This window comes from Staurois parvus, unplaced genomic scaffold, assembly GCF_062004578.1.
Source record: "Staurois parvus isolate SC_StPar_1 unplaced genomic scaffold, SC_StPar_1.0 ptg000239l, whole genome shotgun sequence".
In the NCBI taxonomy this organism is placed as follows: Eukaryota; Metazoa; Chordata; class Amphibia; order Anura; family Ranidae; genus Staurois; species Staurois parvus.
The window spans coordinates 2,197,323-2,220,853 of NW_028318035.1; the positions used below are offsets into that span (position 1 = coordinate 2,197,323).

General features: G+C 39.6%; 1 protein-coding gene across 2 annotated transcripts in view; it reads right to left on the minus strand.

Moving 5' to 3' along the window:
* AKT1 (AKT serine/threonine kinase 1) overlaps positions 1 to 23,531 on the minus strand; it is a 207,780-nt gene that overhangs the window by 95,250 nt on the left and 88,999 nt on the right. The window lies entirely within an intron of this gene.

Consider the following 23,531-nt stretch of genomic DNA (forward strand, 5'->3'; position numbering starts at 1 on the left):
AACCAGGCCTCTTCCTGCACTCCACCGCTCTGGCAACACCTCTAGGATCCACTCAGAGACACAAACGAAACAGAGACAGGAGATCCTCTGAACACTATTATTACGCTGGCTGGCCCTTGTGGTCATTGCAAGGAGGTGAGGGGGCACTCAGACCATTTTGGGATTTTCTGGCACGTATAACACATTCACGTGTATGAAGAAGATTTTTTCACTTATGTGCATAAAGTGGACCGATTCACCACTCAGTCACGGATTAAGTGCGGGTCACCTTGGCACCAGTGATATGTTTTATATTATTTAATGAGGGTGTATATATTCACCTAAGATTTTAATGTTGTGATTATTTTATTGCAGGTATTTTCCGAGTTTATTTTACTGCTAGCTGTATTTAGTATCAGCGCTGCACCATTTATATATTCTATTGTTTTTGTGTATGGTATTCATTGGTACATAGTAGGTGCTAGCAGCTTTTTATCGATTAGTGCAATCTAAGCGCAGGGGCTTTTTTTACATTATTTTGAATATTAGAAAGTGTCCAGCAGGAGCAGCCAAAAAAAAAAAAAAAAAAAAAAACAACCATTGCAGCCACCCCTGGGATTGTCATAGTTTGCCCCCATACTAGTGCAGGGCATAGATGGGTCAAAAATCAGCCGAAAATTCATCCAAAAGAATAATGGGCCGATTTTTGGATCGTTAGTGGGTGAATTTGTCGGCCGTTTTTCGTGGTTTTGACACTTTTTTTTAAATCGGTTATGTTGGGGGAAAAAACGGTCAATTTTGTCGATCAGCTGATTTTCACGGCAATGATGGGCAAATCGGTTGATCTTTTTACCGATTAAAAAAAATGCGCATGAGCCGTGACCTGCAAGAAGAAGGAAAAGAAGAAAGAAGAAGATGATGAAGACAAAGAAAAAGAAGAACATCTGTATCCATCTGTATCCATTTTGGATACAGAGGTTTCTATTCGGATACAAATAGATACAATGTTGCAACTGCAATACTTTTAAATGTCAAAAATAATAGCGGAGTGTCCCTGCAGAGAGCTCTGTTATTATATTTGACATTTAAAAGTATTGTGGTTGCAACATTGTATCTATTTGTATCCGAATATAACCATCTGTATCCGAAATGGATACAAAAGATACAATGTTGCAACTTTGCTATACTTTTAAATGTTAAATATAATAGTGGAGCTCTCTGCAGGGGCACCACTATATTTAATGGCCGTAGACGGGACAAAAATCAGCCAATTTTTCTTTACCAATGGTGGTAACGTCGGCCGATTGAACGACCGATTTTTTGTTTTTGTTTTTTTTTTTAAACGGCCGGTTTTTGCCCCATCTATGGCCTGCATAGGCAGGAAAATACAATGGCCTGTGAAATAAATAGCATACCGAACACTCTCATTACAAGTATTAATGACAACTTTTCCCAGAATACAGTATTTTCACAACGGTAGTCCATTTAAGTCATTGTAAATAAAGCATAGCCATTTATACCCCTCAGCGTTTTTAAACTGTACTAAGAGCATATAAAATTTCCATTGTATCCAGTTTAGGCTTCTTTTAGGCTACTGGTAGCACTATTTCAGAAAGATAGACATGGGGATCCATTGGCAAAGAGAAGGGTTCGTTGTCTCCCTCAGATACCACCACCTCCCTGTCTTCTAGAATCAGTGGCACCTACAACATGAACTGGCTAAGAGAGAAATTACAGAACTTCTAAACTGGCCATACACTAGTAGAAGTTCTTTCAAAAATGTTCATTTTAAAAATGTTAATTCAGTTTTCTAATCCTTAGTGGGGTGAAATCGACACTCACCTGCAGTGACAAGAAAAAGTCAAAGGAACAAGATGGAAACATTTTCTTGAAGTAACAAACTTCTAACAGTGAATGTAGTTTTCATTCAGGAAAGTCCATTCACTAGTGTAGAAATTGCTCATTAACCATACCTCATCTGATAGAGAAAAAACAAATATGGTATGGATACCTGGTACCAACTTTTGTTCAGGAATAAAAAAAGATTAGCAAAAGAAGGTAAAAGGAAAAAAAAATAGAAAGTGTCAAGAGTAGCCTGCCCATGTCTAACTTCCCTATGGCCTTATAATACAGTGTGCACATAACGAATCCATGAAGTCCAAACCTTCTCAAAATGCTTTTGATCATCCTGCAATACACTGGCTCCTGCTGCGGTTAGTCAAACTCTGACAAGGGAGTGGGGAGCATGGCCGAGTCACACTGTGTGTGTCTATAGATGCACACAGCCAAACTTGGGAGTGCACCCACGCAGTTTCCCTTCAGCATTCAGCCATGTGCTCAGTGACTCTCAGAAGAAGAATAAGGAGTAGGCAGTTCAATTGGGTCTCCAGAAGAGGGGTAAGGGACCATTCTGTGCAGTGCCATTGCACCGAGCAGTAAGTAGAATATCTTATTTTATTTTAAACAGAGTGGATTTGATTTAAATCAAACTGATTTAAATCACAATTTAAATCATGATTTAAATCACTAGTCAGTAAGGCTTGATTTAAATCCTAGTTTTCTACATAAAGACTAATTCTTGCTGGTATAACTTTAATATGCAAGTAGATGAAGATTTTTAGAATAACAACTTTTATATTAGTTTTTTTATCCCCAGTTTAATAGGTTAATCATTCATATTTGGACAACTTTTCTGTTGTACTTAGGAAGGAGAAAAATAATCATTACCTTAATAATAACAATTTAAATAGATTTATTCAACTGAAACAATAACATTCCAGCATATGTGATTTGCTTAAACATCCATGTTTGTTAACTAATTTGGCTAAACAAAATATATATATTTTAAGAAACTTAGACTGTCAGCCCCTTCCTCCTCACACTTCGTTTCACTTTCTTCTTGTGCAGATCTATTCCACTCCAAACAATCAGAAAAATATTGTTTCTATTCTATTCACTGAACTTCTTGAAACTTAGCACTGAAGGGGTTGATTCTGTATTCATAGGTTTGTAGAAGTTAGGATTAAGGTCTTTTTCTTAACTCTGTTCATGTTATAACATTTTTGCTGTGAAGAAGAGGCATGTGATCTCCGCTGAGTCAAATTCAGTTTTGAGAACTGCAAAAGTAAACCAAACATCTGTGATAATATCTTGTAGGCAGAGAAACTGCCCAATAATCTTACAGAAACCTCTGGAAGAGCATGACATTGTGAATGGATTCATGGAATTTATTTACCAAAAAAATTAAACATATACAGCCTTATTCTACATAATTAAAAAACTAATCTTTATTTCATGATGGAATAACCTTTGGATGGTAATATATTTTCCTCAAAAAGCATTTTATTTAAAAAAATCCGATTTAAATAAAAAAAATCCAATTTTTTTTATTTTTTCTTTAAAAAAATCATTGATTTTTATCCACCCTGATTTTAAATAAAATCCAGGTGAGTTTATGTTTCACAATGCCACGTCCACCATGGACTATCTGAGTGTATTTGGGAATAGTATCTACCGACTCATTTAAAAGGATGACTGTTAGCCATTTCAAAGATTTTAAATCTGCAGTTCTCATTAAAATAGTAACTGGATGTCTTTTTCAGGCATGTCTTGTTATAGAATGAAAACGTACTGCCTCTTTCTCTCAACTATGCATTTGTGTTGTCACCCTGTGACACAGGCTTCCAACAGAGCAAACAAGTAGCTATACAGTATACCAATAGCTTACAAAGCCATCCACAACTCGGCCCTCAGCTACATCACTAACCTAGTCTCAAAATAACAACCAAATTGCTCTTAGTTTCTCCCAGGACCCCCTGCTCTCTAGTTCCCTTGTCACCTCCTCCCATGCTTGCCTCCAGGACTTCTCCCAAGCCTCTCCCATCCTATGGAATTCCCTACCCCAATCTGTCGGTCTATCTCCTACTCTGTCCACTTTTAGGCAATCCCTGAAAAGTTTCATCTTCAGAGAAGCCTATCCTGCCTCCACCTAACAGCTGTACATGTATTTTCTCCATAAGCTCACCCCCCCCCCCCCCCGTTATCTTTTGTATCACTTGACCCTCCCCTTTTAGATTGCAAGCTAAAACATGAAGGACCCTCTGACTTCTGCGGTATTGAATTGTTTTGTAACTGTACTGTTTGCCCTTACGCACTGTGTAAACCGTTGGCGCTATACAAATCCTGTATAATAATATTGTCATACAATATGCAGGCATGATCCGCTGTTGTCACCATTCGGGCACCAGTAGATACCACTGGAGTACATGTAGAAAAGAAGCTGCAGTAGATATGCAGCACTGAGATGCAGCAAAGGATGAAAATGAATGCTCATACTCACTGCTGATTGGAGATCTTTAGCGCTCACTCATCAAGGGGTGTGCTGCACTTCTGCAGAGAGACAGCTGCTTACATGCAGAGTGCAACTATCCTCTGCAGAATGCTGGCAGGGGACAAGTTTTTCTACTTAGGCTAAGAAAGATTTCTAAAGACTTTGTAAGACTTTGCACACCTTTTGTTTTGATGTACCTGGTATGTATTTAGCAGATTTACATTGAAAGTTTAGTTGGGCTTTAAAGAAGGAAGTGAAAAATACATTCAATTGATTCAATCTGTCATCAATTGTGGGAACCTTAGTATAATTTATGAACAATTATATGTTAAGATTACAGATCCTCGAGCCTCAATAACTCAGCTCAATATGCATTCACTATCCAACCCGGCATGGTACTTTGTTATGTCGGCTGGTGATTTAGAACGCACACAGAGGCGGCCAGCACGTTGAGAAGTCAAACTGCGTCATACACAGAGATAAATAATACACTGTATGTTTTGCAACATCTGATCCTTAAATGCATAGTGAATGTACAATTCTGAGCAGATGTCCAATGTATTACTTCTGCCATTGTCATTTTTCACAGTGACATATGGAGAACTTTTTTTTTCATTTACATTTTGCAGTGCAAGTACTTTTACACATCTATAGGCAATTTACTAATCAACAGCAGACTTAGTAGACAAGCAAGAATATTTAGTTAGAAGATTTTCAGAGCGAAGAAAAATGAACCCTGTTAAAAAGGCAAAGTAAAACTTCAGCGCTAATGTACAAAACGTATGCCAGCCAAATACTTGATGGCAGAGAAGGGGACACAAAGCATAGGCTATATAAGAGAATGAATGAATATATAAAAAAGGGAAATTCCAGAACCATTTCGACCAGGCCAAGGGTCACCATTTCTGTTTTATACTTTGATGCCACTTTATTTTTTTAGTTTTCCATGAACGGTTATCAAAGTTATTTTTTAGGACCTGGTAGCAATTTAATTATGAAAGCTGCTTTTTCTACCTAGACGGAGAAGCAATTATTTAACTTCAAGTTTCTGGACTGCAGATATCCGGCCACATTAACTCCATCCAGCCATTTAGGCCAGGTTCACATATGTGCGGCTCACAATTTCCACGGGCACGAGAGCCCATTCATTTGAATAGACTCCCGTGCCCTGGGACACAGGGAAGAAGTCCCTGCACTTCTTCCGAAAACGCAGCCTGAAGTTCCCAGTATGGTTGCGATTTCCAGTGCGGGCGGTGTGCCATTAGAATTAATGGCACCTGCCTGCGGGGCCCGCATTGTTCTGTGTGGGTGGTGCGGCTGTAGGTATTTGTGCAGGTACTGCAGCAGCACCGCCCACACAGATGAGAACCAAGCCTTATGGTCAAATAGGGGAATGTTGGCATCTCTCCAATACCTACCGGAGCACATCAGGCATCTTCAGAATCAGATGGAAGTGGGGGGCTATGAGACTTTCAATGGCTGGGTTGAATTATTCCCAGCCAACTGTCATGATTTTGCCTGGAAGGAGGCTCCTCCAATCTACACAGACACATGGGTAAATGTACAGAATATTGCCAACAATAATGGGATACCCCTCCAAATTATTGGATTCAGGTGTTCCAATCACCTCCATGGCCACAGGGTTATAAAATCAAGCACCTAGACTACATCTACAAACATTTGTGAAAGAATGGGTCGCTCTCAGGAGCTCAGTGAACTCAAACATGGTAACGTGATAGGTTGCCACCTGTGCAATAAGTCCATCTGTGAAAGTTCCTGGCTACTAAATATTCCACGGTCAACTCTTAGTGGTATTACAACAAAGTGGAAGCAAATGCGAACAGCAACTCAGCCATAAAGTGGTAGGCCATGTCAAATGACAGAGCGGGGTCAGTGCATGCTGAAGAGCTCAGAAGTCTCCAACTGTCTGCGGAGTCAATAGCTAAAGACATCCAAACTTCATGTGGCCTTCAGATTAGCACAACAATGAGCTTCATGGAATGGGTTTCTATGACCGAGCAACTGCATCCAAGCCTTACATCACCAAGTGCAATGTAAAGCGTTGGATGCAGTGGTGTAAAGCACATCGCCACTGGACTCTAGAGCAATGGAGACGTTCTCTGGAGTGACTAATCACACTTCTGTCTGGCAATCCGATGGACGTGTGAGTTTGGTGGTTGCCAGTAGAACAGTACTTGCCTGGCTGCATTGTACCAAATGTAAAGTTGGTGGAGGGGGGATTATGGGGTCAGGTTGTTTTTAAGGGGTTGGGCTTGGCCCCTTAGTTACAGTGAAGAGAATTCTTAAGGCATCAGCATACCAAGACATTTTGGACAGTTTTAGCTCCCAACTTTTTGGGAAGAGTTTGGGGATGACCCCTTCCTTTTCCAAACAGGACTGCGCACCAGTGCACAACGCAAGGTCCACAAAGACATGGATGAGAGAGTTTGAGGTGGAGGAACTTGACTGGCCTGCGCACAGTCCTGACCTCAATCCAACAGGACGCCTTTGGGGTGAACTAGAGCGGAGACTGTGAACCAAGCGTTCTTGTCTGACATCAGTGCCTGACCTCACAAATGCGCTTCTGGAAGAATGGTCAAACTCATAGACACACTCCTAAACCTTGTGGACAGCCTTCCCAGAAGAGTTGAAGCTGTTATAGTTGCAAAGGGCAGGGCAACTCAATATTGAACCCTACGGACTAAGACTGGGATGCCATTAAAGTTTATGTGCGTGCAAAGGCAGGCGTCCCAATACTTTTGGCAATATAGTGTATATGTTTTTACTATGATCTTGATTTCTTTGTAAGGCCAGATCATGCATGCATGGTTAGTCATCTTTAAGCCTAAGTTCACACTAGCCTGCACGCTGTAGGCTGGTTGCGGGTATCAATGCAATTCCTAAACCCAAAACCACCCGCAGTCACATTGCGTATTTCTTGCCAGGCACATGGACGTGCCATTCATTTTGAATGGCATCCTCATGCATCTCATCCCACAGCACGATCACAGGCAATGCATGAAGGCCACATGGTCAAAAAGACCATGCTGTTTCCGTGTGGATGTATTTTGGGAAAGAAGCATGCACCTTTTTCTTGCGTAAAACACAGGCACAGCAGCCCATTCAAATTAATGGGCACCTGTACCTGTGCAAACACGGGCCTCACCAGAGGCTGCTTCAATTAGTGGACAAGATATCTACAAGTCCATTGGTAGCCCAAAGCTATCTACAGACATTAGAACATTGCAAACATTTGGCTAAACAACATTGGATCAAGGAACCATTACAAAACATCTCCATTGACATTTCTTGACCAGCAATCTGGAATGAAACAAGATACTTGTCTTCAGAAACTTATTTTTCTACAGAAGACCATCATTGGGACTGTATATTCATGGTTTGGTCTAATGGTTGTTTATGTTAAGGTAAAGGTCTTTTGTAAAACCTTTCAATGGCTGGATTTTCCAACTATAGCCACCAGCCGTGATCACATGAAAAAAAAAAACGGCAGTCTGGTCGTACTGAAGTCATTGATGGATCGACTTCAGTACAACCAACCTGCCCATCGATGGGTCTAATCTCAGATGGCCCTGCTAAACTAGCCAAGATGTGATCTATGGCTGGTTTAAGAGCTCACAGAATTTAAAAAAATCTTCTGATAATACAAGCTGAAAAAAAAAACAAAAGGAATCAATAGCTTCTTGTTTACCTACCACAGTTCCCCATTTCTTGTTTAGCTGCGAGGTTGTGTATAATGCAACAACAGAAAGTGACTTTTGCACAAATTTTGTAGAAATCATTAGCATGGTATTAAAAGTTTGAACAAAACATCTTAAAACAAGATCACTTATGTGAAGTTAAAAATCGGGGCATGCTACAATCACTTTGCAATCAATCTAAAAGGCAGCCAGTTGTTATATATTTTTTCCTGAAGAAGGCAACTCAGAGCCAGCTTTATAAACAATTTACATGCATTTTTTGGTAAGTAAAGTCTCAAAGTAAGATCAGAAAAAATGTGCAATGTAAAAAGTACTGAGAGCTGGCAATTCCGGTGAGATCAAAATTATGTACATGTTATTTCTCAACCAAAGATCTTGTGGTACCACTATGCAAGCTTTTTTTATCACTTATGTCTTAAGGGGCCTATTCATTAAAAAAAAAAAAAAGAAAAAAAAAAGAAAAGAAGAACTAAGGGTTTAGCCCACAAAGGCATTCACAATGGACACGCCGCAGATTAAAGAGATGAAAACGTGGAAGAACAATCGAGGCTTTGTTGGAGCTGATCCTTTTTTTTTTCTCTCTTCGGTTATCCTATAGTATTCTTCCTGTCGGAGTATCAAGTTTAGTTTGTTGTAACATTTCTCCTCAATTTCCCATTTTCAAGAAACCAAGTAGACCACGTTAACAGAAAACAAAATATACAGTATGTAAATATAAATGAAGGTAATTAAGAAAGTGAAATATCACTTCATTCAAAAGATCTCCGGTAGAGGAGATTAAAGATCTCTCTCAAGAATAAGGAGATAAAAAAAGAAATCATTTTGTGGCCTGGTTTAAATTCTGTAGGTTTTTTTTAACCAAACTTTTTGAAACTTTGCACCATAAATACTTAAAGTAATAATCTGCAGAAAAGTTTTCAGGCACTTACGGGTGAAAAAAAAAATTCTCACATGGGTATGCAGTTAAAGGTTCTGTAAACAGAACATTGCAGTTAAATTCAGAACACCATGAGCACGAATGTTTGCTGTATACAAAACACACCCTTTATGGCTGAGTGTCACATGCATGGGCTGAACGAATGTAGCTTTGTTCTTTATATGGTGTAAGTCTTGAGAGACACTGCTGCCCTCTTGGCATATGAAAAGTTAATCCTACTGAGAATTCAACAAGAATGCATTACCCCCCCTACCCCCCCCCCCCCCCCCCAACAATGCTTTACTGAATCGAAGCTGTCTAGCCCCTGATAGAGTGCCTAACATAAGAAACAGCTGCCACTCCCTAGGAAGCTCGCTGGGTAAGTGGAGTATAACGAGCATCGGGGAAAACAAAAGAATATCCATCTTTATTTACCAACTGCTACTTGCTTGTTGCTGCACCAAGTCATTCCAAGATAGATGCCACGCCCTTCAAAAGTAGAAGGGTACTAAACGAACAAGAAGAAACAAAGAATACTTCCTGCATTTTGCTTTGAAAAAAAAAAAAAATTAAAGCTGATAAATCTGAAAAGAATGTCAAGATATAGATTATTCGAGGTGACAATCTTCTGCTCATCTAGGATAAAATCACATTATGCATAGTTCTAAGGTAGAAAGCAAATCTTGAGTGACTTGAAGTGGTTTTAAAACCAAAAATGTCATATATTGCAGCTTACCAATCATTAGATGTGGTGGCTACATTAGTTTTTTTTTTTTAGATTATTTTTCCCCTCTGGTTTCATCTGGTGATCTGGCCAGTTACACACATCATGTATTAAGGGTGCCTCCACTGTGGATGAAGGGGCACAGGGGGCACCTTTGGACATCAGCATTCTTAGTTTGGGGGGAAAAGTTATGTGTACTTAGTGCTGTGGATAAGGGGGTCACACAAGTCCTCCTGTATGGGGCCCAGGTAGCTGGGTGAACTAGATGTGGGCAGGGAGGGTGATCGACGGGGGGGGGGGGGGGCAATTACTGGAACTGATCCCCTGTATGGCTCTTTGTGCAGCAGCTGAAAGCTGGCTTCTTCTCCTCCCCCTCCCGCTGGCTTTCAGCTGCTACAGAGAGTCATACAGGGGATCGGTTCCAGTAATTGCCTCTAGGTCACATCCATCATCCTCCATGTGCACCATATGTTTCCCCCTTCTGCCCAGGCCCCCTTATCTCTTTTCCACTGGCAGCTGCAAGCACACAATAGGATCCTGCACGATAGAGAGTGGTTGAAGGGTCCCATAAATATGTCACATTTACCATCCCCTTCCTTGCCTGAATGAACACAATGAGTGATCAGTGCTGGTTACTCACTGTGTTCATTCACAACTGTAGCATAGTAAACTGTTTTTTTTTCCTTTTCGGGGGGGGGGGGGGGGGGACTTTCAGATTGGCTGTATGGGGCCCCATGGTTTCTAACAGCCTAGGATGCACTAGCAGATTTAGATACACTAACAAAAATTGAAGCCAATATTCAGCTCACACTGCAGTTACAGCAACAGTTTTTTTGAAACTGAAGTGAAAATGGAAGTCAAACTCCAGCTAACACTTTATAAGCAGTTAAAGTTCCTTTTGGGATAAAAAGTTTACAGAAATAAAAGCTGACCATTGTAAGCACCCGTCAGTGTAAAACTGTTTGTCTCATACCTATAACTGCTTCATCTGCTGGAGAGCTACTTCTTTTGAAAAACAGGCTTACTGGCAGGATCACCAAGCAAAAATAAAAGGAAAGAAAACTAATGCAGCCATCACGTCTAAGAACTGGTAAGTTGCAATATAATGTTTGTTTTTGGGTTTATTCCACTTTAATTTGCATGCTTTGTTGCATCTCAGAGTTGCTGATTTCTTGCAGCTTTATCATAGCTGCTTCCTATATAAATCCACTCTAGTGATGGTTGATTGGCATCCTGATGACAACAGTGGACCAAGCCTATTTAAGGGATTGTAAAGGCTCGAGGTTTTTTACCTTCATGCAATCTATGCATGAAGGTAAAAAAAAACCTGTGTGCAGCAGTCTCCTCAGCCCCCCCATCATGATCCAGCAAAGTGCACAAGAGCCCTTGGCTCCCGCTGCTGCCACTCACAGCTAGTGAGCCAATGAGGGGAGAGAGAGGGAGCAGGGCAGAGCCACAGCTCTGTGAATGAATGGACACTCAAAGCAGTGGCTCAGGAGCGAGCCTGCTTGGATGTCCCCATAGCCAGCTGCTTGCTTCTGAGGGCACTTGGCAGGAGGGAAGGGCCAGGAACACCGTCGGGGGACCCAAGAAGAGGAGGATCAGGGCTGCTCTGTGCAAAACAACTGCACAGAGCAGATGAGTATGACATGTTTGTTTTTTTTGTGTTTTTTAATTGCCTTTAATATCACTTTAATTAATGTGTAAATATCCACCTGTAGGCTCCATCAGAAGCCCATGTGGCAGGGTGACAATGCAACAAGCACAATTGGGAGACAAGTACAAAGTGTTCTCAACCTATAAACAGTAACTCTACTTTTGTTAAGGGGAAAAAAATAAAAATTCCCCTCTGGGTGATCTATGTACATTGCAGGGACTTCAACAAACTTTGTTGCAGATTCTTACCTTTTGTTATTCTGAAGAAATAGCTGTTTGTTTGTCTGTGTCCATGTGCAGAGTGAATCTGTATGGGAGTGATTTTATATTTATCAATCAGCTGCTGAAATTGCAGGGTGCTAAAGAAAGTGGCAGGGTTTGCAACCCATTAGACTTGATCTCCATTTAGGAATAGCCCACCAAATATTCCTATTTTCTGTTAAAGCAGTAACTGCCTGAACAAGCACCTTCAGAGTATTCTCAGAGTATTGTTTTAGCAGAAGCAACAAAATTTAAAAAAAAATACCTCTAGGCTTGGTTGGTATTGGCTTGGCACACATTAACAGGTGTTGCATGAAGGCTCATTCATTTCAATGGACTGCCAAACACACCAAACTTTACCAAAAAAACATGCATGTACTATTTTCTGCAACACAGAGGAATTCACCAAGACTGGAGCAACCCAAATCTTGAGCAGCTGTGAATGGCAGCCAGTTATGAACCTTCATTTTCAAAGCTGAGAGGATAAGTTCACCTTTTGGACAAAAATAATAAATGCACACTTTTTTGCAGGTAAAAAAAAAAAAAAAAATATGTGCATTTATTTTTTTTTCTTTGTCTAAAAGGAGCCTGCATTGCACCATTGATCAGTAGATAGCTGATGCTATGCAGGTCTCCTGCAGACCTGTCAGAATATCTGCTTACCATACGGGATGTACAACCAAGCAGATATACTGACAGGAAGCTACAATGAACTACCATGGTGCTCCACAGCGCCGTAGTAGTTCATTGAAAACGACAAGTCAAGATCCACTAAGGTTGCTGGGACTTGTAGGCACTCATTCACAGAACTCTGTGAATGGGTGATGCAGCTGTGTGGGCAGAGCCCCGCAGGGCCACGCTGTTTTCAAATCTGACAGACAGTACGGGGAGACTTCACTTACTGTCAGAGGGAGGGAGGGGGGTGGCGGGCGCCCTAAAAACGGGTGGAACGTGTAACATGCTCCCAAAGGTGAACTTATCCTTTAATTGAACACAATGAAGATAAAAGCTGGATGGTTACTATGCACAGCTGCTCCAGTTTTAGTAAACTCCCCCCAGTGCTCCACAATACATTATAGTGCATTACCATGTATTGAGGTGCGCAAAGTGTGCTGGAGTGCAGAGCAATGCAACATTTTCATGTTTTACACAGTGCAACAGTGTGAATCAAAAAATGACATTTACACATAAGTTTATATATTTTATTTTCATATAGTTTGCATGAGAAGGTATTGGATACATTAAAAAAAAATCCTAATAATGGCGTGTATTTCAAAACTAAAAATGTGACTTAAGTCTTCACAGACAGAAAGCTTAGCATAACCATTGTGGGATTACGGTTAAAAATTCTGAATTTCAAAGTATTTTTTTTTTTTTTACATGAAGTCAAACATAAAAGACAAGCATCTCATTCATTGCTCTTCCCTTGAAGATAATTTTATTTGTGCTGCCTATTTCTAAAAATTCTTGAAGCCAATTTTAAGTAAATTGTTTTAAAACCACGGTACTCAAAGACTGGGGAGTTACAGTCTGGATCAACATGTATTACACTGAAAAGAGGATTAGTGGATTTAAACAAATGATACATTGTCTTTAACGCTATGCATATGGCATGCAAGTTCAATCCACTTCAAGTGTTAGCAACCGGACGTCTGTCCAGCTCTCAACAGCTGCAAGATAGCCACCCCTGAGACAGAGAGAGGAGCCATCCACAGGACAGTGAACAGCTTTATACACGCACATATGTTCACCTAGCTAACAAATCTGTACCGAAACCCATGAATGCTAACATTTCCTATATTACCAGTAGATACAAAATAACATTTTCATTTCAAAAGGTTTAACCCTCCTGCCAAAATGTAAAAAGAGATCCATAAAAAAAAAAAAAAAAAAATAGAATATTACTCTACAAAACCCTTAAATTCACTTTGAAGTGATTGTGCATATTTTGTATAATCGGCTAGGATACCAAACCATTGTATACAATAAAAGTCAAAAGGCAACATCTGGAACTTTGATCAATAAAATATTATCAAGTCGAAACTATAACCAAGCACAATTTGAGGCTTTTTTTTTTGTCCCTCCCCAAAATTTAAGTACGATTTTTTTAAAATTAATGATTACATTTGCACTTTTTAGTAATTATTCAAGTACCAGTTAGTGAGGTCTTCTCCTGTCAATATCACCAAAACTAATAATTAAAAAAACCCAAAAAACTTTTTTTTTTTGGCACTTTTACAAGAACCAATTTGTGTTCTTTTATTGCCATTCTCCACAAAACTAAAAAAAAAAAAAAAAAAAAAAAAGTTAAAAAAAATTTAAACCAAAATTTATACAAGAAATTTTGTAAAAGTTATAATGTTACATAATCTTCTTAATAATTAAATAATATGGATAACTGGCTCAAACCATTTTTTCTCAGTAAGGCGCTTCCAGACGGCTAATTTTAATCTACCTACATAAGTTTTCCCCACAGTCTAAATAGAAAAAAAGAAAACTGAAAATCCACTTGCCAGTCGTATTATGGGATTTAGACAGCTTGGGAAAAAAAATTATGCAAATGCAATTCCCAATATGCACACCAACAGACAAGGACCTCTGCCTTGTTTGTCTATTCACAGTGGTACAGAAGGGGGCCATGTCTTTTGTTATTTTTTTTTTTTTTTCTCGTGGACACTCTCTGGATGTGTTCTCAGCCTTTGCCTCCAGCATACAGCTGCGGACGCTCTGGCTGTGCCCTGAATCTCAATGAGGCGGCTTAGACTGCAGTCAAGGGTGCTTCCCAATGGGGAGGTCAAGCCTGAGTCAGCAGACTGTCTGCACCAGACTGGCGCTCCACAGCTTATCCCGGCTCTCTGCCTTTCACGGACCATATAAGGCAGTCCCACTGTCACAACAAGCTAATTCAGTGCTGGGCAAATCCGTTCCCCCTGCTTTATTCTTACTCATTTTCCATGCAGCTGGATAGCAGTACATTACATCCCAGGCCCCTGCAGCAGCATGTGTGACAATGACTGCCGGCAACAGGTTAAGAAGAAATGCTTCTGCCTTAAGTAGTGCCCTGGCTATTCTGCACTTGCAACGTTTCTCACGCTCAGACAAAGCTACGATATCCGGCACCTGCTTAATTATCATATCTTCTGAACAGGTTCCCCCTGCTCCCCCGATCCTAATGAGGCTGATGTTAAAAAGTACAATTTGTCAAAGGACAGAAGGGGTAAAATATTGCCCAAGAGTGAGAATAAAAAGAAGACAAAAAGCAAAAAAAAAAAAAAAATGGGGAAAGTATAAAGAGGAATGTTTTTAAAATCGTAATCGATGTATCCATTTAAATTAAAACAATTTTTTTTTTTAAAAAGTAGATTTTATATTTTGCATTATCCACCGAAAAGTAACAAATAAAATGTCAATTAGTTATATTTGTCTCTTACGTATAATAATTTTGTATCCCAATGTGAATTTGAGCCTAAAATCTGTACAATTAAAAAAAAAAAAATTTTACAAAGTGGCAGAGATTAAATTTTAAAATGGTCATAGGTAATGAACTGGAGAATGTCAAAGTACTGTGCTTTTAGCATTATAGAATAATAGAAAACAACTAAAAACTACTACAAAAATGGCGCTAGGATGAATAAAATATTTTTAAGTGTAACAGTATATTAAAAACAAAAATGATTTTTTTTGGTTTTCGGTGAGAATGTAGGAACTCTAGGAAAATAGTAACTCCCTCATCATTTTTTTTTTTCTATCTGCCTTTCCAATTTTGTCTTTCCCTTCACTTAACTTTTGATTGTACACACATCAAAAAAAGTCTTCAAATTAAGGAAAATCTCCAATTGTCACTGGAACATGAAGGTTTCCCCTTAATTCCCATTCCTTTTCTATTCCTGCAACCTTGCCATCCAATCTTATTTCCAAGTCTGATGACAGGAAATTTAAAGTTTAAACCACTGCAAACCAACCATTCAAGTTTTTTTTCCCCAAAAGTATTGCTTGATGCAGTCTGTACTCCGTATTTACACCAGTGTGTTCAATCGGTAATCACTGGATTTTTTCTACAGATGCTATGTTGTCCTAAGTATGCAGTGGGAGGAAAATAAGTCCCTTTTAATGAAATGCAGACACCATGAGAAAATACAAATCAGAGGGACAGTATGACAAAGGGGACGTCCCTGAAACCCTCATTTTTCATGGTCCCCCGTCATTAGGTTAAATAGATTCTGACCTTTTCTAACTCTATCCGGGTTCTTTGTTCCCGGTCTATAGACTAACACTGCACCAGCCACTCAACTCTGTAGGGTATTAGCTACTTTAGTAAATACTGAAGTGGATATGTAGTGAGTGTTGTAACATACAGCAGCCAATCAGAATAGTTCATCTACGGCATACCCATTTTATTTATATATCTTATACCATTCTTCAGTGCTCCAGAGTACATAGAAGCATTCACATCATTTATGGGGGTGGGTAAGGTTTTCTAGGTATTCTATTGCTCTTCCAGAAGAATCAAGTTTGTCCTGTCCAGATTACCAAGGTTGCCCTCGATGAAAAATCGAACTTTGGAAGATATAAAATAGGGGGCTGACATGGCAAACCTCCATTTAAAAATGCTCATTGCTTGGTAGTCTGGTTCTTCATACAAAGGAGCATTCACATCATTTATGGGTGTGGGTAGAGTATTCTGTTCTTCCAGAAGAACCAAGTTTTCCCTGTTCTGATAACCAAGGTTGTCTCGTTGAAAAATGAAACTTTGGAACATGTAAAAATATAGGGTGGCCAAGGCAGACCTCCATTTAAAAATGCTTATTCCTTGTCTGTTTGGCTCTAAGTCACTTACCAGAAGCAACCAAATTAAGAAGTCAAAACTTCCTATCTGCTTCAATTGCTCTATTCCAGAGCCTCAGAATCTAATAAAGCCATTGGATTAGCATGACAGGCAATAATAGGACAGGTTGTAGAAGCGGTAACAAGGGTAGCCACCAAAATCGCAGTACTGACTTCCTTTTTATATTGTATTTTTATCCAATACTATGATTATTGTAATGGTTATCAAAGTGTTTTAGTAACTTTTTTTTTTTTTTTTTAAAAGAAAAAAGAAAAGAATGGAAGAAGGAAAAAACAAACAATGGATTATTTTATTAAAGAGTAAGTCCACTTTGATGAGTGATGAATTTTTTTTTCTTTTTCTCAACAATGTATATTGTAAGGATTTTACCAAACGTTGTTGCAGAATCCTACATTTTGTTATTCAGAAGAAATAGCGGTTTGTCTGTGTCTATGTCCAGAGTGAATATGAATGGGAGTGATTTCATAATTAGAGACAGGGTCTGCATCCCTTTAGATGTGATTTCCCTTTGGGAGCATCTCACCAAAAACGACATTTTGTTGCAAGGGATGCCAAAAGTCTGACTTGTATTTTGATGCAGACCTCTGGGAAAATCAGTAAACTAATCCCACTAGCAGGAAATGACATTTCTGGGGAAACATACAGCAAGGGTATTAACCCTTCGTAACTAACCTCTTTCCACTGTAGTACAATCTAAGCACTGCCATGCGAGGACTCACTCTTCCACCACTGCCTGTTGGCCGCATGCTGCCTACTTGGTCCTGTATATGTCAATGATCTGGCAGCTACAACAAGAAAAAAAAAAAAAAGAAGAAGGACTACAGATCTATAATCTAAAACATCAAAAAGTGATGCTGACAAAGAGCAGCCTCTGTGTACTGCTGGGAGGTCCTGCATTGCAGCTATGACAAACAGACTGAAGTCAGCATTCCTTGAGAGTAGAAAAAGCCACCGATGCAGAGCAGGGAACAGTTCCATCTCTAGGACATCAATACTCTGCATTACGCCGTGTGCACAAAACACACTGATGCAGAGGATGTAGAGGCCAAAAGCGGATAAAGTACTGTATGCTCTGGCAGGATACACTCTAAAGGAATCCTGTCCTGAAAGAACATTGAGACGGCCATTGCTGACCTCTCCAGTAAATGTGTCTGGTTATCAGGATATTCCAATGGCTTTGGAAGGTCAGAACCTCTGATCTGCATACTTGTCCTGGGCCAGTGCTTCAGAAGTATCAGTCTGTCTACTTGTTTCAGACCAGTGGGCAGATAGTCAGAATGGGCCACTATATCTTTTAGGGGCATAGGAGAAACTGTCACTTTGTCTATGCAGTCTCTTAAACTGAACCTGTGATAACAGAAAGATGGGAGCCATTGTTCATCTATTTTAAGGGCTGAGCATCTGGGTCTTTCACATTGACCTCAGCTCATTGCCCCATCAACAAGCATGCAGCAATTAAACCCCGGAAAAAAAAAAAAAAAAAAAAAAACGGTTCTTCATAGTGGCTCCAGGTCAGCATCTTACAGGGTATAGAAGTAAGGATCAGGATGACAACATCAGAGCCTACAGAAGTCAGTGGCAACTGCAATTTTTTTGTCCTTACAAGTTCAATAATTTAGAACAGACATAGAGAAGACATACACTATTTGCCCAAGTTACCAGGACACAGGATACGGTTAGACAATTGATCTGAAAATAGGTTAGATCGTCTCTTTCGTACCATCAACGTCTTAACAGCTATGTAAACTTCGGATTGATTCTGGAAATTCTATAATTTCCTGCTTCACCTGTGTAAATAAAATCTTTTCGATGCACCCTCTACCTCTAAAGGTAACACTCTCACCCCTGAAAGTGTAAACAAAATATAAATAATAACTTCTCGATGCACCCTCTACCACCCCCAACAGTGCACAACATATGTCAGCAAATGTCCACATAAAAGTCCATATCCAGTGTTTTTTAATAAAGTGCTTTTTCAAACGTTGGGGACAAATCCACTTTGCTGATTCCGAATCCTCAAATCAGGATACCTCAAAAAAATATAAACTCAATATAGTGCATTATCATTACAACAGAAAAAAACTCGTGACACTAAAGTGATTCCTCCTAAACTCCCACCAGTGACAAGCAACACTCCAAAATTGTGATAAAGTGCAATATTCCACAACCAGTGTCACCATCCAAATGTACTAAATACCATTACCCTCTCATAAAAAATCACATGCATCAAAATGAAATAATGCCATTTCTCTTGTGGTATAAAATACCATTACCCTCTTCCAATGAAGACCAAGCAGAAAAACTCCTTCCAGGCAATCCAAAGACTCCCCCTCTCCGGGAGCTTCCTACTGCTTCCAATTCACCTTCCCCGTTCCTCAAAGGGGCAGATAATACATGACTCAGTGGAGTATATAAAAGAATTTGTACAAATTTATTCAAAGCTTACATAGAGAACGCCAACGTCCATCCTCTCCCACAGTCCATATAGCTGAACTCCAGTATCCAAGATGGCCGTGCCGCTACTTCCGGTTTAAAATTGTAATGTTACGTCCTTACGTCACTGACGCGTTTCGTCACTTCCGACTTTTTCACAAGGGTTCCTGACGTCTGATGTGCGGCTCCTCTTATCCTACCCTCAGATTTAAAAGATGGATTTAATTTCTGATGACTCTCAAACTGCAGCAATTTCAATCATCAGTCTTGGACCTCTGGCCATACAGAACCAATTTGCTCAGGAGCACCCAACAGCTCCTGGGGTGCTCCTGAGCAAATTGGTTCTGTATGGCCAGAGGTCCAAGACTGATGATTGAAATTGCTGCAGTTTGAGAGTCATCAGAAATTAAATCCATCTTTTAAATCTGAGGGTAGGATAAGAGGAGCCGCACATCAGACGTCAGGAACCCTTGTGAAAAAGTCGGAAGTGACGAAACGCGTCAGTGACGTAAGGACGTAACATTACAATTTTAAACCGGAAGTAGCGGCACGGCCATCTTGGATACTGGAGTTCAGCTATATGGACTGTGGGAGAGGATGGACGTTGGCGTTCTCTATGTAAGCTTTGAATAAATTTGTACAAATTCTTTTATATACTCCACTGAGTCATGTATTATCTGCCCCTTTGAGGAACGGGGAAGGTGAATTGGAAGCAGTAGGAAGCTCCCGGAGAGGGGGAGTCTTTGGATTGCCTGGAAGGAGTTTTTCTGCTTGGTCTTCATTGGAAGAGGGTAATGGTATTTTATACCACAAGAGAAATGGCATTATTTCATTTTGATGCATGTGATTTTTTATGAGAGGGTAATGGTATTTAGTACATTTGGATGGTGACACTGGTTGTGGAATATTGCACTTTATCACAATTTTGGAGTGTTGCTTGTCACTGGTGGGAGTTTAGGAGGAATCACTTTAGTGTCACAAGTTTTTTTCTGTTGTAATGATAATGCACTATATTGAGTTTATATTTTTTTGAGGTATCCTGATTTGAGGATTCGGAATCAGCAAAGTGGATTTGTCCCCAACGTTTGAAAAAGCACTTTATTAAAAAACACTGGATATGGACTTTTATGTGGACATTTGCTGACATATGTTGTGCACTGTTGGGGGTGGTAGAGGGTGCATCGAGAAGTTATTATTTATATTTTGTTTACACTTTCAGGGGTGAGAGTGTTACCTTTAGAGGTAGAGGGTGCATCGAAAAGATTTTATTTACACTTTGTTTACACTTTCAGGGGAGAGAGTGATACTTTTCGTAGGGATATTTAGAGTGTGTATTATACTTCCTGCTTCACCTGTCCTTAAAGCGTTACTAAACCCAAAACAGTAAGTCTGTATATGCAGTAAAGTATGCGTGTTATACTCACTGTGGAATCTAATCTTTGTGTAAAAAAAAAAAGGCTGCTTGATCCTGTCTTCTCTGATCCTTCCCTTCTTTTGCTGTCCCCAAGCCATCTGCCATAGTTAGAGCAGCAGTGGTAAGTCTGTACATGCTGTTTTGGTGTTTTGTTTTTTTTTCTTCTTTTGGAACAGGGCCAATCAGTACTTTCCAGACAGAGGGTCAGGAGTCATGCAGCCTCAGAGTCAGAAGAGGATGAAAACTCCTCCTACAAGTTTACCAGTGCTCGGTTGGACACTGATAAAAGTCACAAGACTGCTATATACTGCTGATGAGAAAAGGTATTGAGCAGTTTAGATTTACAAAAATAATTGCATTTCCATGTTGTGTACTGTGGAAGACCAAATATAGTACATGCAGGGTCCTGGGTTTAATAATTTAAACCTGCAAGCAAAATGACTTGTAGAGATGCAGATACGAAGGAGGCTGCATAGCAAGGAATGACCGGCAATAGGATGCCATCCATTACCTATCCATCACCTTGTCTAACAGGCAAAGATTCATAGCCAGGGGAGAAACTATATTATAGTGAAAAGACAAACATTACTCCCCTGCTGGAACATGCACCTGTACCTCAATCCCAACGTTTTGAGCCATATGTTGTTACTGCTCATCTGCATTTAAGCAACAATCTTACAATCATATGTCTACCATAAGCATAGACACACATATGAGAACCAATCTAGAAAAAGCACTTGTCAGAATATAGATGTGCGTGCTACCACTGCTAGGAGTTTGTTTGTTAGGGAAATCTCCATATTTCAGAATGTGTCAAACAATAACACAAATAACTGTTACATAAGAATACATAATGTTACATAATATAAAAGTTATTTGAAGCCAAAACTTGTTGCAGTGACAATGATCTATGAGACTTCATTTCTGTTGTTTCTACCGGTATAATCTCCCCAATGGAACACAGATGGTAAAACAAAAAAGCAAACCACACACACACACACACACACACACACACATTAAAAAGCCAAAAGTTAGCAATAGCCCCCTTCAAAGCTGGAAAGGTATCCTGGTGGGAACTGAACCCAGGGACCTACTACTGCAGGACCAGGGAGTTGACCATCATGAACACTCACTCTCACTAGTCGTTACCCAAGCTTCCATCTGCTGAAGCGTGCTCTCAAAGTCCTGAAAACATGCAAATGCAAGGAACCAGAAGAGAAGCCAGCCTTATTCAATATACTTATTACAGGTTAGGCACATTTTATATAGCAGTAATTTACCTTTGGCAGCCCTGATGTGAACATTACGCAATCCTTTACAAAGTCTGTGTACTTAAATAAACCATACTGAAAAACTCTTGAGCACAGGTGGCATATGAAACTTTTTTTCTAAACTATCTAAAGCATCAGGTTCCATGTAAGGACCAATACAGCAACACATGTTTTATTTAAGACAACTAAAAGCAACAGAAGTCATTAGAACCTGTTCATTCTTCATAGATTCATTATACATACATGATCCAGTTTAGTCAGATCAAATTAAGGTGGTACATATGGGATTGGGAGATCGTCTGGGCCCTCAAGGTTATGGGCCCCATGGCATCTGCACCAGCTATTACAGCTTTTATTACACTCTGGTTTCTCTCTTTTATCTGCTTTTCTTTTATATACAAACTACAGATTGTTCATATAGTAACTCTCCTATCTAGTAACTCTCCTCTCCTAGTAGCAGGCCTTTATGGATGGAGCTTGTGTTTCCATCTGGAGGATCACCCAATGCAGTTTTATATTGATTAGTGTATTACGAATTTCATTTTTTCAACTGATGTGAATGAAGGATTACATGACATATCAGCAGACAAACCTGACCTCACAGGGTTCACTTTTTTGAATTAAAAAAAAAAAAAAAAAATTGGACAAAATATTCACGATAAGTTCTCCACTTTTTCTACGGTTTAGTCGGAGGCTGTTGACAACAGCTAATAAGAATCCTGTTCACTACTAGGCCTATTCTCTTCTACTAAGACTGTCATTAACTTTATGTGGAAGGTAAAAGCATAGCAATATAAATGAATTAACATGCTTAACTTTAGGCATGTTTCAAAAAACCACTTACTCACTTGGAATGTACCTTTGAACTTGCTAACAAATTTCTCTACTCCAGGAAGAGTCAACTTCCTAGGATAGCCTCCTCTTTCCATAACAAAGTCCTCTCCTCTTCTTGGAGGGTCCAGTTACTGCGTGTGCTGGCCCAGCTACTCAGCCCCTCCCTTCACCTACCTACATAACATTTTATGTAGCTGCCAGGGGAGGAGTGAAGGGAAACACTATAATCAAGTGACAGCTCTGCTTCTGCTGGGGCTGCTGACATCACTTCCCAGATTGCAGCATCTAACAATGGTCTACACAAGGGGCTTTTACAGGTAAATAACACGCAATAAAATTCGTTAAATGCCCATATAATCTAATAAAAAAGACTATTGAAATTAATGGTCTTGTGAGAAGGTCTCTAAGGCAGCACATACAGTTGATACCTTTTTATTTTTTTGCATTCAACTCGCTGGTAAACAAAAAAAAAAAAAAAAAGGATCGATTTCCTCATCCACAATGTGAATGAGGGAATCCTTCCCACTGTGGTATTGTGTTCTGACAGGGTGCCTCACCTCACCATCAGAACACAAGGATTAGTGCTATAGCCAGAGGCACTGATTGGTCAGGAAAAACTCAACACACTGTTTATCGATATGTCAATCAACAGATCGATAAACAGTCTGCCAATACATATATCAAAATTCATCCGGTCCTGGCTTAACCAGCCAAAATTTAATCCATGTATGGACAGCTTAAGTATCAATTCACCCAAAACAAAGTATCACTTGTTAGCATCTGATATGTCTTAGAGGCTATAGCTGGTTTCCAACTCCATCCCCCCCTTTGGACATGGTCATAGCCACAGGTCTCAATGGCTTTCTTCTAAATCAGATGGAAACTCCCTTGAAATACCTCTGTTGAGTTTTGAAAACTCCTAAAACCTCTATTGGAAATCCCCAAAGATCTAATAATTCATTGGGCCACAAGACAAGAGTCTACTCATATGAGTATAAATATAAACAGTTACCTTTGGGCCAGCCCATTAGAGTTCATGTTTGATCACCAATTAAAATTAGTAGATGTACATGTTGGCTCAAATCACGATCCTTTTGAGGATCTAAATTTTCCAGTGAAAACCAGGATAATCCTTTTTTTTTTGCAAG